The sequence below is a fragment of the Rhinoraja longicauda genome, chromosome 34, assembly GCF_053455715.1.
Source record: "Rhinoraja longicauda isolate Sanriku21f chromosome 34, sRhiLon1.1, whole genome shotgun sequence".
Classification (NCBI taxonomy): domain Eukaryota; kingdom Metazoa; phylum Chordata; class Chondrichthyes; order Rajiformes; family Arhynchobatidae; genus Rhinoraja; species Rhinoraja longicauda.
Window position 1 is genome coordinate 6524000 of NC_135986.1, and position 12407 is coordinate 6536406.

A 12407-nucleotide genomic window follows, 5' to 3' on the forward strand; every position below is an offset into this window, starting at 1 on the left:
CGGAGAAAACCCACGCAGGTCACGGGGAGAACGTACAAACTCCGTACAGTACAGCACCCGTACAGGATCGAACCCGAGTCTCCGGCGCTGCATTCGTTGTAAGGCAGCAACTCTACCGCTGTGCCACCGTGCCGCCACTTTATCGCACTCAGAGATACTATTCCCTTGATGAATGATCAATGTCATTCTAATTCACCTACAGTGTACTGGCACCCCTGCATCATCCTTCAGACTGTACGTTACAGGATCTTCAAGTACTTACGATTGCCACTTCTTGACACAAGTTATTTGTACATTGGCACTGATCTAATAGATTTGCAATGCACCCTCACCCCGTCTGCCTTAGCTGCCCCACCCTTGCTTTTACTTTGAAGTCTGAAGAGAGTACAGAATGTTTAATTGTCCTATGTACTGGCAACAGAACAATGAAATTCTTTCTTGCTGCAGCTTAACAGGGCCATAAATACAATGAGATAAATATGTAATCATAATACAATAAATTAATTAACACAATACATGGTAACCATAATAGTCCAATCAAAGACAGTCTACAGAAGATTATAGTTGCTGAATATATAAGAAAATAACTTCAGATGCTGGTACAAATCGAAGGTATTTATTCACAAAATGCTGGAGTAACTCAGCAGGTCAGGCAGCATCTCAGGAGAGAAGGAATGGGTGACGTTTCGGGTCGAGACCCTTCTTCAGACTGAAGAAGGGCCTCGACCCGAAAGGTCACCCATTCCTTCACTCCTGAGATGCTGCCTGACCTACTGAGTTACTCCAGCATTTTGTGAATAAATTATAGTTGCTGAGGTTAGTGTATAGTGTTTAAGAGCCTGATGGTTGCTGGGAAGAAGCTGTTCAGGAACCTGCTTCTTCCTCTAACCTGGAGCTCACTCAACATCTAATGTTATCTATGGACCTCGAATAAGCTGTTGTGCCAACCTAAATCTCTTTCAGTCAACCTACTTCACCCATATACAATCCAGAGCACTCGCTTTTCCCTTTTAACTGAAGTCCCAGAAAAGCTGAGGGTACTAGTGAAAATAAACACGTCCAAACAAACCGGATAAACCAAAACCATATCAAAATTAGGTTTGTGTACTATATTGTAGTTCAAGCCAACCAAAGGGACACTTCCTTGAAAATATCAAGTAATATCATATTTCGAACAGGTTTAGGAAAGTTTTGACACAAAATATTGGAGTAACTCAGCGGGTCAGCATCTCTGGTGAAAAGGTATAGGTGACGTTTCGGGTCAAAACCTTTCTTAGAGTCACATATTCCTTTTCGCCAGAAATGCTGCCTGACCCGCTGAGTTACTCGGGCACTTTGTGTCTTTCTTTTGTGTAAACTAGCACCTGCAGTTCCTACCTACATATGAAAGCTTACTTCTGCCTTTTATTTGGATCTAGACTTGATTGTTAGAAATAAAGAAAAAAGGATTTGGGGAGGAACTGGCGGCGAGGATTAAGGAACAGAAATGTTGTAGCCCTTATAGCTTTCTCTTCCATTCACTCACACCATGGCAGGTAGGTACCACAACACCATTTGCTACCAACATTCTAATTAATTAACTTTTAGTTTATTAAGTTCAACATTGAAGATTCCAAAAAACCCTCAGCACAAAATATTTCAGGGAGACAGCTCCAGGCTTGAAATATCAACGCAAATATTTTTTGTCGAAGCAATAAAGTATTTGAAACTGGCATTCAATTATTTTATACATGTAAAATTCCAGCCCAATGCTGCGTTATCCCACTAGAGCTCCCCAAGTCTAAAATATATGTTGCAGGTGGGTTTAGAATACAATTCTGTACATACAAACCATACCACCAGGGGGCACCGTACGATGGCTGTCTCGCCAACAGTCTGTCTCGTCTTTTTCCTTCTTTGTGTTTTTAGTTTGTTGTAAAATGTATGATTTAGTTTATCTCTAGTTTTATGTGGGGGGTGGTGGGGGAAACTTTAAAAAAATCTCTTTCCTCGACGGACATGCGACTTTTTCCGTGTCATATCTCCAACTGCAGTGCGACCTAACATCGTGGAGCCTCTTGCTGGGTCTCTTGCTGGGTGAGCCTCTTGCTGTGCGGCACGGTGGCGCAGCGGTAGAGTTGCTGCCTTACAGCGAATGCAGCGCCAGAGACTCAGGTTCGATCCTGACTACGGGCGCCGTCTGTACGGAGTTTGTACGTTCTCCCCGTGACCTGCGTGGGTTTTCTCCGAGATCTTCGGTTTCCTCCCACACTCCAAAGATGTACAGGTATGTAGGTTAATTGGCTGGGCAAATGTAAAAAATTGTCCCTAGTGAGTGTAGGATAGTGTTAGTGTGTGCGGGGATCGCTGGGCGGCGCGGACCCGGTGGGCCGATGGGCCTATTTCTGCGCTGTATCTCTAAATCTATAAATCTCCGGAGCTCCAACCGCGGAACCGGTGGACTTACCATTGTGGAGCTTGCGATCCCTTTGCCAGGGATTAAGCCTGCGGACTTTAACATCGTGGAGCTCGCGTTTCCTGGTTAGGACTGGCTTCGGGAGCTCCAAGCCGCAGGAGCTTCGACTGCCCCGATCAAGGGAGCTTTGATCGCCCTGACGCGGGAGGTTCAATCGTCCCGACGCAGAAGCTTCAAAAGCCCCGACTGTGGATGGTTCGACTCCCCCGTCCGCGGGAGGAAAGAAGGTAAGACTTCATTGCTTTCCATCACAGTGGGGAATGGGGAGGAGCCACCGTGGTGGATGTTTATGTCCATTTTTTATGTAGTTGTGTCTCTTGTTGCTTTTTTGGTCTGACTGTATGGCAAATCAAATTTCTCGCATGTTGCAAAATATACTTGGCTAATAAATTACGTTAAGTGGGGGTATGGGGAGAAGGCAGGAACGGGGTACTGATTGAGAATGATCAGCCATGATCACATTGAATGGTGGTGCTGGCTCGAAGGGCCGAATGGCCTCCTCCTGCACCTATTGTCTATAGGTCCTCCTGCACCTATTATCTATTGTCTAAATTATGATTATGCTTTCTTCCTTTCTCATTCCAGACAAGATTTGGTTTGACATTTCTTGGTTTGACTATTTCTGTATCCATGAAAAAACTCAAGGTTGGAGTGAGGAAATTTGGCTGGTGCTTTTAAAAAAAAAAGTGAATGGAATATTTATTTGATACAGCAATAGTCAAACTAAGGTACCCATCAATGTTTACAATACTGTAATAGGAACACCAGATTTTCATTTGCATCCATTTTAATTAAAATAAATGTTAGACATGTTTCTAGTTTCTTCAATGGTAGAAATGGGATATATTGCAAAAATCGCCCCAAAAAGTGGTACAACCTAACATTTCTTTTAAAGGAATAACAGACTTCACAGGTATTTTAAAATCGGCTTTTGATTTATGATCCAAGTTTTCAGGAGAGTACAATTGGCAATGTTATTGCCCCAGTGCACAGATGCTCCAGCTCCATAGTTAACTAGGCATAAAATATATTTGCTGCAATTTGATATTTACTCTCATGGTAATGCCAAAATATAAACAACGTCACCTTCAATAAAAAAATCCAATTGCACACCTTTAGACATCTCTCCCAAAATCTGGGTCCAGAGCAGTATACTCTTCTGCAAACTGACAATTCTGCCGGTCGTCATATAGGAACTTTCCGCAGAAAAGGAAACCTGCCTGTCTCACTTGAATCAGGTCTACTTGCAACATTGAATGTGGCTGATTCTAAACAACTCTCTGAAAAGGCTCCATTCAGTGAGTATTTAGGGATGAAAAATAGGTTAGGGATGAATAATAAGTGGGGCAGCACAGTGGCACAGCGGTAGAGCTGCTGCCTTACAGCGCTGTCTGTATGGAGTTTGTACGTTCTCCCCGTGGGTTTTCTCGGAGATCTTCGGTTTCCTCCCACACTCCAAAGACGTACTGGTTTGTAGGTTAATAGGTTTGGTATAATTGTAAATTGTCCCTCGTGAGTGTAGGATAGTGTTAGTATACGGGGATCGCTGGTCGGTGCAGACTCGGTTGGCCGACGGGCCAGTTTCCGTGCTGCATCTCTAAATTAAACTAAAGTAACAAAGATCCACATCCCATGAACAAAGAAGTAAAAGGTGCAAATGTCACAGGCATCACCAGAACATGGGAAAATTCTGAACCTATCCAACAAATCTAGTAGGAATGCTTTCTTTAAAACTAATTTGCAGCAAGAAGACCTCTGAGGATTTGTTTTAAAAGATCCCTCGATTCCAAACACAAATTAGGCATGTGAAACAGAGTGCATTCCCCCAGAGGATCTTTAACACTCAACTGAACAATGATTTTTGAATGCAAAGCAACAAAATTTTAATGAAGTATTTTCACCTCATGTGTCCTCAATATGAATTTCACTGTTTTAGTTGGGAATGGAAGGACAAATTGTGACATATACACACCACAAATATTTAAAATACCAGTCCACATGGAACAAAGAACCTTGTGTCACAACAATGATTTGTTTTAGTGCATTTGAGGGCATGTAAAACAGAGTGCGTTCCCCCAGAGGATCTTTAACACTCAACTGAACAATGATTTTTGAATGCAAAGCAACAAAATTTTAATGAAGTATTTACACCTCATGTTTCCTCAATATGAATTTCACAGTTTTAGTTGAGAATGGAAGGAAACATTGTGACCTATATAAAGCACAAATATGTAAAATACCAGTCCACATGGAACAAAGAACCTCATGTCACAAAAATGATTTGTTTTAGTGCATTTTAAGCCAACTTTAAAATATATATTTTGTATCAGAATTCTCTTTGGAATAACTATTTTTTTTCAAATACATTTCTCCGAAATGAGTGTTATTTGGACAAACGCTCCCAAAATGCAGCAAAAAGATTAACAAGAAGCCGACTTTCAGACACTTTGATCGATGGAGTGTTGCCCAGGAATGTTTACAGTAGCAATATAGAATTTTTCATGCCAACCCAAAAAGCTTCAGGCTCTAAAAGATGAGGTTAAGAAAGCACTCCTTCAGTGCTGTAGAGCTACTACACAGGCTAGGTGCTCACAATTGAGAATTAAATTAAAACGTTGACCTCTCCGTGAGTAAAGTGTTACCAATTGTGCCAAGATTTCGTTCAGTATTTGTCTGGAACAACAAACATTTCCAGCACTGGCTTTGACAGTTGATTAACTTCTGACTCTGTCCAGAGTAGCAAGTCTGACAAACGCACAATCATATCTTTCTCTCCACAGGGAGTGCAGCAAATCGGCAGGTTTGTTGTACGATAGATTAGGCCCATGAAATATATCATTGAAATGTACAAAATTCTAACACATGCGGAATTGATGTTTCCCATAGCTGGGCATCCAGAATCAAGTCAGTCTCAGAGCAAGCAGTTAACCTATTCAGGAAAAACAGAAGAGGAAACTTCTTCACCCAGAGAGTGGTGAACATTTGATTTTACTATTCAACAAACTTGTGGAGACTTGATCACTGGGGTCAACCGTTGTTTGTCAACAATATCAATTACTTGGATGATAATTTTAACATGGTTAGTAACTTTACAGATGACACCAGAATTTGTGGTGTAGTGGGCAGTGAAAAAAAAATTGCAAGAGGATCTGGATGAACTGGGGAAGTGGACCAAGGATAGCAGATGGAATTTAGTTCAATGCAATGTGTTGCATTTTGATAAGCTAAACACCTTGTGAGGTTATCCACTTTGGTGGTAAGAATAAGAAGGCAGATTATTATCTGAATTATGTCAAGTTAGGAAAAGGGGACGTACAACGAGATCTGGGTGTCCTAGTGCATCAGTCACTGAAAGGAAGCATTCAGGTACAGCAGGTAGTGAAGAAAGCCAATGGAATGTTGGCCTTCATAACAAGAGGAGTTGAGTATAGGAGCAAAGAGGTCCTTCTGCAGTTGTACAGGGCCCTAGTGAGACCGCACCTGGAGTGCTGTGTGCAGTTTTGGTCTCCAAATTTGAGGAAGGACACTCTTGCTATTGATAGGTTTACTAGGTTAATTCCCGGAATGGCGGGACTGTCATATGTTGAAAGACTGGAGCGGTTAGGCTTGTATACACTGGAATTTAGACGGATGAGAGCGGATCTTATCGAAACATATAAGATTATTAAGGGGTTGGACACGTTAGAGGCAGGAAACATGTTCCCAATGTTGGGGGAGTCCAGAACCAGGGGCCACAGTTTAAGAATAAGGGGTAGGCCATTTAGAGCGGAGATGAGGAAAAACTTTTTCAGTCAGAGAGTTGTAAATCTGTGGAATTCACTGCCTCAGAAGTCAGTGGAGGCCAATTCTCTGAATGAATTCAAGAGAGAGCCAGGAACGGAGACTGATTGAGAATGATCAGCCATGATCACATTGAATGGTGGTTCTGGCTCGAAGGGCTGAAGGGCCTACTCCTGCACCTATTGTCTATTGTCTAAACCAGGGTAGGACTTACACAGTAAATGGCAGGGCCCTAGAGAGTATTGTAGAACTAATGCATTAGGAGTCCATTACATAATTCCCTGTATGTGTGACAGAGGTAGACAGAATGGTAAAGGTGGTATTTGGCAACTTGCCTTCATCAGTCTGAGCATTGAGTACAGGAATTGGGGTATCATGTTGGAACTGTAATTTAGTTTTATTATTGTCAGGTGTACTGAGTACAGTGAAACAGCTTTTTGTTACGTGATATCCAGTCAGTGAAGACTATACATGATTACAATCAAGCCGCCCGCAGTGTACAGATACAGGATAATGGGTATAACATCCCCCAGAGAATCCAGTACAAAATCCTCCTCATGACCTACAAAGCCCTCCATAACCTGGCCCCATCCTACCTGACCGACCTCCTCCACAGGCACACTCCCACCTGCACCCTCCGCTCTGCTGCTGCCAATCTCCTATCCCCCCACATCCGGACCAAACTCAGATCCTGGGGGGACAGGGCTTTCTCCATCGCTGCTCCCACCCTATGGAACTCACTACCCCAAACCGTCAGAGACTCCTCCACACTCACCACATTCAAAACATCACTGAAGTCTCACCTGTTCAGTACTGCCTTCAACCACTGAAGGTCACCTCACCTTCTGTCTCCTTTCTCTGTTCGTTTACTTATTTATCTATTTATTCACTTCCCTATGTTCTCTAAATCCCTGTAAAGCGTCTTTGAGTATATGAAAAGCGCTATATAAATGTAATGCATTATTATTATTATTATTATTATAACATTGAGTGCAAGATAAAGTCCAGTAAAGTCCCATAAAAGATAGTTTGAAGGTCTCCAGAGGGGTAGATGGAAGATCAGGATCACTCTCTGGTTAGTAGATGGGAAGGTTGATACCACACAGAAAATTACGGTACAGCTCTGGTTTCCTAGCTATACCAAAGCTGTAAGCTATTTTCGCCGAATCTATTCTTTCCACATTTCCATCAATTCTTCCAGAAGAAGGCAGGAGAAAAATAGATCAGTTGGGTGAGAAAAATAGATCAGCCGTGATTGTCATGAAGCTGGAAAGGGAATAGAAAGGATTCACAAAGATGTTACCAAGACTGGAGGGCTCGAATAATAAACAGAGACTGGTACTTTCCCTTCCCCCTGATATATAAAGTCATGAGGGGCATAGATAAGAGGGATGGTCACAGACTTTATCCCCCCATGTAGGGGTGTCTAAAATTAGAGGTGAGAGACTTATGGTGAGAGTTGAAAGATTTAAAGGGGACCCAAGAAGCAAACTTTTCTCACAACAGTTGGAGGATATATGGAACAAGCTGCTAGAGTAAGCTATAGAAGCTGGTACGATAAAAAACATTTAAAAATAATTGGACAGGTACAAGAAAACGATTCAGCTGGTTAGTCAGCATCTGAGGAGGCAAAACGACAGTTGACATTGCATCATGATTGCTCGCAAAGGGAAAATAGCCAGTAGAAAGAGGCGAGGGGTTGGGTTGCAGCTGGAGCCGACAGGACAGATAGATGAGAAAAACAAAAGGATTCTTTGTCATACATGACAAGGCACCAAATGCAAAGAACCATCAATACTGGAAAACTAAAATTAAAAGAGGATGCTGGAAATATAACCAGCTTTGTCATAAAACATGTTTTCATAAGGTGAACAGGATTTAACTTGATTGATAAATTAAGAAACTATTTGTATTATGCGGGTCAATTAGCTAATAATGTTAATAATGCAATTTCGATCAGGAACTAGAAAACCACATGAAAGTTACTTTGGAAGTTGTCAAGCAAAAGAAAGCAGTCTGGGTGGGGCGTGGGTGGAGTTTTCAGTAACCTCCCCATTATTGTCTAAAGAACAAAACTGCCACTTTTACCAAGGGAGGCCACATGAAATTAAATGTGATCTCTTCGGTTCACACTTGACAACAGCGTCCACAAACGTTTAACAAAGTGGCCATCAATCCAAAACATAACTCCATTACAAAACATAGCCTGATGTGCTGAGTATTTCCATTTTAGATTTGCTGAATATTTACATTTTAAAGTCAGGTGGTTTTAACTTATTCAGGTGAAATCACTCTTTTTTAGACAAAGCAGTAAATGTAAGTCCAATGTTTCGGAACAAACAGCAGAAAGTTATCTGGTCAACACATAGCAAGTTCTGGACGAAACATAGTAAATTTCCATAAACAAGTTAAATTAACCAGACAATGAAGATGACACAGGAGATCCGTTACTGGGGAATTCTGAAACCAGATATGTATTAAGGATATGACGAGTAAAATAAAAGTGTAGCACAATGTGATATCATACAAAATATAACTTAAAGCATGACAAGACTCATAGAAGTAAAGATAATTAGTGTTATCTAGTAGGATGTTAATCACCGATGTATTTATTTTTATGGTCACCACTACAAGAACTTTTCATTTTAGATTAAGTCACCAAATTTATGTTCCACATTTATGTTGAGTTTTAAACACATTTCTACATCAGAGATCCAGGTTTTTGGTTTCCAGTTCAGTAACATAACTACCATGTTACTGTGCCCCATGTTTAGATGCTAACTATACAAAATACACATTCTATATCAAACTTACACATCAACATTAACTACAAAAAGCTCAACAAGTATTTGCAGAAGAATAGGAAAAGGTTAGGGAAATAAGAAAAATAATCACTTATGAAACGGCTTTCTGTACGAATGAGCTGGACAAGGCTGGTACATCTACACAAAGTCCATAACACAATGTAATGGTAAAGTGTCACGTACCTTGACCCGAGGTCAGGCCCCCAACCTACAACCTCCGTTGGAGACTCCCAAGATGTGCCGTTCTGAGTAGTCAACAACAGATGAATTGGTCTGATGATTATCACTTGAGTGGTTCAAAAAAAACTCTTGTTTGCTTCACTGAAAAAATAGACAAAGTTCTCAATTAGAAACATGACCCATCTCACCTTGCATCACTGAACATTTATTTTTGGACCGAACACTGGCAAATAAAAATCAATGAGAACCATCCCCTGCCTCAAGCAAAATGCTCCAAGGATGGAACTGTAGGCATCAATATCTGTAAATGTCAACACTCAAACGATGGGTTGTACAGTACCACTGGAGAATCCATTGCAGAGGAAGTGGGAAATCAATTTTGTCAGAAGAATGTGACAGGTAGAAAAAAATCATTTAAATCCAATGCAAGTGAAAACGTACTGAGCCTGTCTATTAGCAGCATAAGATAGACACAAAAAGCTGGAGTAACTCAGCGGGACAGGCAGCATCTCTGGAGAGAGGGAATGGGTGATATTTCGGGTCGAGACCCTTCGTCAGCATGGCATAAAGTGTTTGAAGAGGAAGCAATGGACTAGCTTAGAGTCATGTTATACAGAATTGCCAATTAAAGACGTTCAATGAAGCAACAGTTCAAGAGTCCAGGAGTGAACAAAAATTCAGGAATTAAAATCAACCCACACTGAATATTATATAAATGCCCGATGCAAAATCAGAACTATATCTGAGATATATTTTGCCATGACTGTCATTTCAGTCCAATAGTTTAAGTGGCTGCACTTTAAAAGCACTTTATAATCAATGCAATAAGTACAAATAGTATCTTATCTTTCAGCAAACTAAATTCTTCAAATGTATTGAAAGGAACAGCAGATGATGGTTGGTACATACCAAAGAAAGTACTGGAGTAACTCAGTGGGTCAGGCAGCATCTCGGGAGAAAAAGGATGGGTGGTGTTTCAGGTTAGGACCCTTCTTCAGACTGAAGAAGCAACGCATCACCCAACCTTTTTCTTCAGAGATGCTGCCTGATCTGCACAGAATTGGAAGGATCCAAGATTATGCATGGACTACTTCCTAGTACCACAGGTTCCACTAAACAACAATCCAAGGGGTTTCAATTTGTCAAAAGTAAGAGTCAAGCACCAGTCAGGATTTTACACGTAGCAGTGGCAAATCCAGGGCAAAATTATGCAATTCCGCATCACAGGATTAAAGGTTAGAAAAACCCCAAAAGCCCTCACTAAAATAGCAAGCATTAGAACGTGAGATGACATCAGCAAATATTCTGCAATCTGTTGCTGTGTGAATTTATTCAAGCCTGGCAGAAAGCCACAGACTTTTGTTTGCCTCATTTAATAAGAGCACAAGCAAAGGACACAACTGGCTAATAACTTAGTACGGTACATACAACTTTCCATCGTAGACAGATTACTGACTGTGTGGAAATGAAACAAGAGTCAGCAACTCCTTTTCACAGAAGACTGATGTTTTGGTCATTCAGACACACCCACAGTTCACCCATATTATACCACCATTAGCCATCCTGTCAAGCTAGAAGCATCAGCCAGAGAGGAAGTTTAAAAATAGCACATGCCACCACCTCCCACGTCACCTCCTCATCCAGTGTTTAACCAGTAGGTAGCAGATCCTTGGCCATGCAGGCACAATACAATACAATACAATAAATCTTTATTGTCATTGTACAGGGGTACAACGAGATTGGGAATGCGCCTCCCATACGATGCAATAATTTAATTAGCTAGTCAGTATTAATTTAAACAACAACAACCCAACAAACAAATTGTAACAGTTTTAAGACAGAATAAAGTGCAAGTAGATCTGTGCCGGATCACTGTGCGTTGTGATCATCCGGCTCAGCAGGACCAGTTCATAGCAGCTAAAGTTCCTTCATCTAAAATACCTTCTCGGCTGAGTTTGTTCACCTTAATGTGAGCAGCAAAAGGAGGCAGAGAGGAGCAAACCAGAAAATAAAATTACTGCCTTGAGGTAATTTGTTGAGGTCGTATTGGGAAAGAAAGAGGAAAGAGAATCTGAGGCATCTCACTCGCACTTAAAAACATTTCTCTCCAAGTGAAACCACCTTCTAACATGCAAGGAGTTTCCCACACCAACATGGCAACAAGTGGTAAAGAATCAAAACAGTTCGGACCAAGAGGAAGAAGAAAAAAAATGTAAATGTTGTACTTGCACATCTGAGCAGACAGAAACGCACTACATCCTCGCTCTGGCTGCGCCAAAATGCACAGGGGAAAGGGCTTGTGTCAAGTTGATTACCATTAGCTTCGGCTAGATCAACAGAATCCCATTATAACTGTCATTATATTTGCATTGAAACGGAATGAATGGCGAGAGGTCAAGTCAACGTTCTAAATTCACTTTTGGAACCAGAGGTTTGTAACAAACACACACAGGTGAAGAACCGGTGGTGCAGCGGTAGAGTTGCTGCCTCACAGCGAATGCAGCGCCGGAGACTCAGGTTCGATCCTGACTATGGGCGCCGTCTGTACGGAGTTTGTACGTTCTCCCCGTGACCTGCGTGGGTTTTCTCCGAGATCTTCGATTTCCTCCCACACTCCAAAGACGTACAGGTATGTAGGTTAATTGACTGGGTAAATGTAAAAATTGTCCCTAGTGTGCGTAGGATAGTTAATGTGCGAGGATCGCTGGGCGGCGTGGACTCGGTGGGCCGAAGGGCCTGTTTCCGCGCTGTATCTCTAAATCTAAAAGAGAAACGTCACCCATTCCTTCTCTCCTGAGATGCTGCCTGACCTGCTGAGTTACTCCAGCATTTCGTGAATAAATACCAGGTGAAGATTGAAGTCAGTCTCAAGTGTCACTTGGCTCCCATTGACCGCCAATCTAGTAAACGGTTTTGAACCAACGTGGAGATATTTATTCACAAAATGCTGGAGTAACTCAGCAGGTCAGACAGCATCCCAGGAGAGAAGGAATGGGCGATGTTTCGGGTCGAGACCTTTCTTCAGTCTGAAGAAGGGTCTCGACCCGAAACGTCGCCCATTCCTTCTCTCCTGAGATGCTGCCTGACCTGCTGAGTTACTCCAGCATTTTGTGAATAAATACCTTCGATTTGTACCAGCATCTGCAGTTATTTTCTTACACTATTTGAACCAACGTGGATGGCTGTGG

At 41.7% G+C, this 12407-nt stretch overlaps 1 protein-coding gene across 1 annotated transcript in view; it reads right to left on the reverse strand.

The window, feature by feature from the left end:
• Positions 1 to 12407, reverse strand: part of LOC144609696 (GRB10-interacting GYF protein 2-like) — a 134801-nt gene that overhangs the window by 95931 nt on the left and 26463 nt on the right. The window contains 1 exon segment of the mRNA XM_078428199.1: positions 9223 to 9360. The gene's annotated coding sequence lies outside the window, so the exon portion shown is untranslated.